The sequence below is a fragment of the Egretta garzetta genome, unplaced genomic scaffold, assembly GCF_000687185.1.
Source record: "Egretta garzetta isolate BGI_Z169 unplaced genomic scaffold, ASM68718v1 scaffold300, whole genome shotgun sequence".
NCBI lineage: Eukaryota > Metazoa > Chordata > Aves > Pelecaniformes > Ardeidae > Egretta > Egretta garzetta.
The window spans coordinates 64,583-71,065 of record NW_009258271.1 but is presented as its reverse complement, the minus strand read 5'-3'; the positions used below and the strand labels follow the sequence as shown (position 1 = coordinate 71,065).

At 51.5% G+C, this 6,483-nt stretch overlaps 1 protein-coding gene across 1 annotated transcript in view; it reads left to right on the top strand.

Annotated features, from left to right (window-relative positions):
* MYRF (myelin regulatory factor) overlaps positions 1–6,483 on the top strand; it is a 67,588-nt gene that overhangs the window by 1,560 nt on the left and 59,545 nt on the right. The gene's annotated exons all lie outside the window — the stretch shown is intronic.

Genomic DNA, 6,483 nt, shown 5'->3' with positions numbered 1-6,483 from the left:
GTTCAGCCTGGAGAAGAGAAGGCTGCGGGCAGAGCTGAGTGCGGCCGGTCAGGGCTTCAAGGGGGCCCAGAGGAAAGGGGGGGACAAGCTTTTTAGTAGGGCCAGCTGGGACAGGACAAGGGGGGATGGCTTTAAACTGAAGCAGGGGAGGTTTAGACTGGATCTAAGGAAGAAATTCTTTCCAGTGAGGGTGGTGAAACCCTGGCAGGGGTTGCCTCGAGAGGGGGTGGAGGCCCCATCCCTGGGACCATTCCAGGCCAGGTTGGCCGGGGCTGTGAGCAACCTGATGTGGTTCAAGGTGTCCCTGCTCCTGCAGGGGGGTTGGGCTGGGTGACCTCTGGGGGTCCCTTCCCACCCAAACCATTCTGTGATTCTATGATTCTGTGATAAACAGAAAACCACGTGACTTACCAGCTTGATTGATCTTGCCTTATCTTTTCTGTTATGACAAGCGGTGGTTATGGCCGTTGATTCAGTAAAGCACTAAGAAGTGCGCTTTGGTTTTATTGGAAAGGAAACACCTGCTTAAGTAAAGCTTAAAACCTGCGCGTTCTGAGGACCTGAGCATTCTGAGGACCTTCAAGCCATTTCACGCTTGGCTGCTTGCTGATAACGTAATCAGTGCTCTGCTCAGTATAAGAACAGAGATGGTCTTTGCCCTGATGAGGTCCCAGGCAAATCAAAACCTGAAGTCAGTGAGAAGTTCTGGTTAGGGGGGAGTAGGAGGACTTCTGGCCATCTCCCCTTCCTCCGCCCGATTTTACTTCAGTCTTTGGAAGGGGGTGTTGGAATGGAGAGGTGATGAGTTTTCACGTAGTGGAAGGGGTAGTGAAGAGAGAGGGGTGACAAACGGTGTTTCAAAACTCATCTCATTGGTGTTGAGGGGCTGAAGGGACAGAAGAAACGGCCATGTGGGGAGCCTCAGGCTGGGGACAGCCTTCACAGCCCAGCGTGAGAAGTTTGGGGGCTGGAGGTTGCGCTGGTGTGCAAGGGCTTGGGAAGGGGAACTGGTCAAAAGCCAACCCCAGTCCAACAGGATGGTCTTGTGGAGCACCGGGGTAGGGAGCTGTCCTGCTCCTCTGCTTTTAGGCACAGGTACTGTGTCTCTGTTACATCCAGGAGGTATCTGTGGATGCAACAGGTCACGGATGATCACTGGTAGAAGTTTGTACAGAATTTTTACAGAATTTTTACCATGACTTTTCAGCACAGCTTGCTTAAGTCAGCCAAGGCACAAATTTGTAGGTGATCATGACGTTGGGCCAAGTTTGGCTTTGAAAGAGATGAGGACGGTACCGATGACAGTGAGCTGTCATGTGTAGTTAAGTTGATACCAGGCACCACCAATATTTACCACCACTGGTGCAGAGCAAGGCCTTGTCTGGAGGACGTAACGTGTAGGAGGGAATGCTTTCAGCTGGCTCTCTGAAGGAGAGAAGTAGTGGGGTTTACTGGGCTTTTTTTATTTAAGCCTTATTCTCTGCAGTTTTGGAAAGCAAACCACACCAAGGTGAGCTTTGGGGACTAAGTAGTCAGAATGGGATGGAGAAAGTTGGTCCGATATGTCTTTGGTTTGTGTTTTTGAGATGCGGGGCTGGTCCAACGTGTCCTTGGTTTGTGTTTTAAGACACAGGTTGGTCCGACGTGTCCTTAGTTTGTCTTTTAAGACACAGGTTGGTCCGATGTGTCCTTGGTTTGTGTTTTAAGATGTGGGTTGGTCCGACGTGTCCTTGGTTTGTGTTTTAAGATGCAGTTGGTCTGATGTGTCCTTGGTTTGTGTTTTAAGATGCAGTTGGTCCGACGTGTCCTTGGTTTGTGTTTTGAGATGCGGGTTGGTCCGATGTGTCCTTGGTTTGTGTTTTAAGATGTGGGTTGATCTGACGTGTCCTTGGTTTGTGTTTTAAGACACAGGTTGGTCCGATGTGTCCTTGGTTTGTGTTTTAAGACGTGGGTTGATCTGACGTGTCCTTGGTTTGTGTTTTGAGATGCAGGTTGGTCCGATGTGTCCTTGGTTTGTGTTTTGAGATGTGGGGTTGTCAGCCAGTGAACATTAGCAAGTGAAAAGGGGACATGAGCTTTAGGAGTGCCAGTTGCTCCCTGGGGACAGCCACTGCCTACAGGAGACTTGTGTTGGCCTCTGGTTTTGCAGAACTAAACCCGAAGCTTTATAGAAGTTGTTGCTGCTTTGGGCAGCCTGGTGTTTAAAGGGATGAGGGTGGTGGTTGCTGGTTTAGGGCTTTTGGCAAGGCAGCAGAGCCACGTTAAAGCTTTTTTTACCTTTTTCCAAACTTCACAGCACTCAGGAAATCCCGAGGCTTTGTGTCAATGAGTGGGTGGGGAGTCTCCTATTGTTAAGGTGTTCGTCCTCATTGCTGGTTGCGTTGCGGCAGGGGTGAGCTCCGAATCTCTTTGGACTGGCTGTGGGCGATGGCCTTGCCCTGATGTCCCTATGGTCCAGGGGAAGTGTGGAAGGGTGGAGAGATGAGCTAAGGACCACCTGGGTTAAGTGACCTCTCCGCTCTGTTCTTATCCCTGTCTGCTCCTCTTGTCTTGCTTGGCAATTTCCTGAGGCCAAGCGGTGGCAGTAAGTCTTTCAATAAAATCGCCCGCTGTTTTTTCCCTACTTTCACAGTATCATTTCTTAAAATAAAGATGCTTAACTGAGCTTCAGGTTAGAAGGAACTTCAGATAGAAGGAACTATCAGGTCTCCTAGCCTGACCCGTGTAACAGCTTCGAGCCACGCAACCTCCAGCTGCAGCTGTGGCGGAGTAAGTGTGGTGGGTTTTTTACTGCCACAGAGAATTTATCTGTGAGATTGAGGTTAACGTCCTAGCTTTGCCAGGAGAGCTGTGGGGCTTCTCATCATGTGTGGTTGTGGGTTTGTGTTTGTGTAAACAAACAACCAAACAAACCCAACCAATCAAAACAAACAAAAAAACCCAACCAAGCAACCAAAACCAACCAAAACCCAAACAACCAACCAACCAAAACCCCCCAACCAACCAACCAAAACCAACAAAAACCCACCAACCAACCAACCAAAACCAACCAAAACCCACCAACCAACCAACCAAAACCAACAAAACCCACCAACCAACCAACCAAAACCAACAAAAGAACCCCAACCAACCAACCAAAAACCCCACAGCTCCAGTTTGGGGCTTTTACAGGAAGGAATACGTCCATAGAATTGTGAGGAACTGGTCAGTCTTTGCCCTCGGCTCAGCCCTGAGAGTCGCTATGGGCTGAGGACTTCACCAAGAGACTGGAGAAGTCAAAGAGACCTAGCTCAAATTGTCAGAAATTGTCGGTAATTCGTTTGCTTCTGCAGTAAGGTTTTTTTTTTAAAAAAAAAATCTTCCAAAGAAACAAGTAAAACAGCCACAGGGATTTCCAAGGAGTGCAGCACGCAGGCCGATGAGCAGATGGGTCTGGCTTGCTGGTTGGTCTCAATGTAGGTCTCTCTCAAAGCAAGCTTTGCATCTGTCCTGCCAGGGGCAGAGGCTTCGTCTGCCAGCTTCTTCTGGCAGATCTTCAGGTCTCTGAGCTCTTTCCTGAAGGGATGAGCAGTGGATCTCTTCCAGACAAAACCATGGGCATGTCTGCAGGTGCGTTTTTCTGGTTTGAGCTCCACCACCATCTTACAGCACGAACCCAGGCGCTTTGCCTGAGTCAGCCCTTTGCGTAGCGGACTGTCCAATTTTGGGGCAAGATCCATCTCTTCCTTTCTTGTGTGCGTGCAGCCCTTCGCATGAGCGACTACGCCGAAAGAAAAGGCCGTAATCTTGGGAATTCCTTTCGCCTTGCATGGGCAGAGATGTCACAGGGATGGCAGCCCTAGGCATGGGTACTGTAAAAATAACCAATGGAGGTTATTTTTATAGGAATAACAGGTTCCTATATTTTTATAGGAATTACAGGAATAACTGTGGTTGTTCAAAAAGTGTGGACTGGCCTTCCCTTCTGGCACGTGCCAGGGCACGGTGTGTGGGAAGAGGCGATGGTCAGAGCATGGTGGCGGTGTCTTGGAGAGCAGTGCCGTCCTGATGGGCCTCCCCACACCCTGCCGGCCCAGAGACCCCTATGGAGATGGCAGGATGGGCAGCCTCTGCAGGAGAGTTGTGGCCCCGTCTCCTGTTTGCAGATGTGGTTGGGTGGAAGAGCTCCAGAAGGTTCATTGAGCACCCAGAGGGAGGTGCGTTAAGCTGAGCGTCCCATTGAATTCAGTTCTAGACCGCAGGTGTAAGCACTGACGTATGTCGCTGGTGCCACGGCGTTGCCTTTCGTTAGCCCTGTGGGTGTGAGCGGACTTCTAGGAGAGACCCAGGGAGGGGAAAACAGCTTTTCTATCACGACAGACCCCAATCCGTACAATGAGCCTCCGAAAGAAATGGAGGAGGGGAGGTCTGGCAGGGGATGGATCCTGGCTGCAGGGTACACCTGTGCTGTTCCAAAGACGTTGGAGTCTGTCCCAAAAGAAAGTGGGGAAATAAAGCTTAGAAGACCACAGCAAAGCAGGCTGTGCTGTCTTGGGGGAGTCTTGGGTGGCTGAAACTCTGGTTGTTCATCTTCTTGGCTTAGCTTTCCCCCACAAAATTGGTCAACGCTGCAGCCGTTCCAGCCTTTTAGATCACCCGTAGCTCCCAGGGTTGTCCTACAGTCTTCGGAGGGCGATTAGCGCCAGAATAAATGTTAGCTCTTCTCTTCTGAGATTAAGGAATGGTTTGTCACGTGTGTGTCAGCTTCCAGAGAAGCTTCCTTCACAGCTGGGGACTCTCTGAAGGACTTGGGGCAAGGGATGAATGCCGTGCTATAAGGAGATGTCTGGTGGGAGTAGGATGAAGTCAGTGCTCTCTCTGCTCCCCTTCCATGGACAACTTATGACTGTTGAATGAATTTTGCTGATAGAACTCTCATGGGAGGATCAGAGAACTACAGCGGTGATAAGGAAGTAGGAAAACATTGTCAAAAGCATTCCTGAACGGCAGAAAGTCCTAAATCATCTTCTAATCACCGAGATGCCTCTGGAACCTCTGTCTATAACGCAGTGATGTGGAGATCCTGAGGGACAGTTGAACAGCGAGTGGGCCACAGTTGTGGTCTTCTGTGCTGAGCTTCTTGTACCCGTTGAGACCCCATCTGCCGCCCTGTGTTGCGTTAGATTCGGGGCTCTACAACTAGGAGGGGCCTCCAAGATATCCGAGAGGTAGGACTGCTCCGAGAGCATCTCTTTGAGAGTAATTTTTTTGTAGTTTCTGAAAGATGGTGACCAGTAATATTCGTACACGTGGCAGACGGACACGAGGGCCATGGGCCTGCTGCGGCCGTGCTTTGCGAGCACGGAGGAGCAGATGGTCCCTGACGTCTGTCATTTACCTCTTTGGGAAAGCTGTTGCTCCTTGCTTGGAGCAACGTCTTGTTTCATGGCCAACGTGGCCAGATCTTGCACTCCGACCGCCGTATCCTCCTCGCCAGGCTGAAACTCCCTCCCGGCGGGCTGCTTTCTCCAGTGTGAGCTCACACACGTGAGGATGCAACCACTGCTCAGCCTCCTGGTCATAAAGAGACCAGACAGGGACTTCTGTGAAGCTTCTTGTGCATCCCGAGCAGCGTTCGTTCAATCTTTTTCATCCAAACTCCGGTATTTCCATGCCCTCTTTCCAGGCAAAGAGAGGCGGGCCACCGATTCCAGTGGTGGGACGCAGAAAAGCCAGGACCATTTCTCCATCTTCTGCTCAACAGCCCCCTGGGGCACGGAGAGCCCTGCAGCCACCGTCGGGGCTGCGAGGTTGTGTCGAGGGCTTGCGGGGCTCTCGTTGGCCCCGAAAACTGGAGCCTTTCATTTAGTCAGGTTTTTTTCCAGTGGAGTCCCAGCCTCTCCACGCTACTTTTGGGTGATGGCCCTGCCCTTTGCTTGGTTATTACGCAGCAGACGGATCGCTGCCGCTTCCCGGCTGATTCACGACGCAAGAATGAATATTTTTGTTGGGTTTTTTTTTTTTGCTTTCTTTGCTGTTCCACCCATATGTGTGGCACCTTTGGGTGGAGAACTGCAACAAAAAATGCAGAATGGCTTTGGCCCGGGGTCTCTGCTAGGAACCCCTCTGCTCCTTGGTGTCTCAGCTGCATTTTACCGCTGTCCTGTTCGATCTCTCTCCGGTCCTCCCCGAAGGTTCCACAGGAGGGAAGTTTCCACTCGGGACGCGGCTCGGCGTGAACTGGGGAAACTCAAGGCTGCAAACGCCACGGGGCAGGGGCTGCCTGGCCGGAATTTGAATCGCCAACAGCCAGCCCAGCAGACCCATGGCGCTGCGGAGGTCCCACATTGCATTTAGCAATCGGAAGGTGCCGCCGGTCCCACGAGAAGACGAAAAGTGGGGTTTGCTCTGCGCCGTTTCCGGTGAAGGCAGCCGGGCTGCTGCGGTTCGACCCGGCCGGCGCCGCGGCGCTCGTTTTGGGGGGCAGGAAAAGAAGATGGGTCT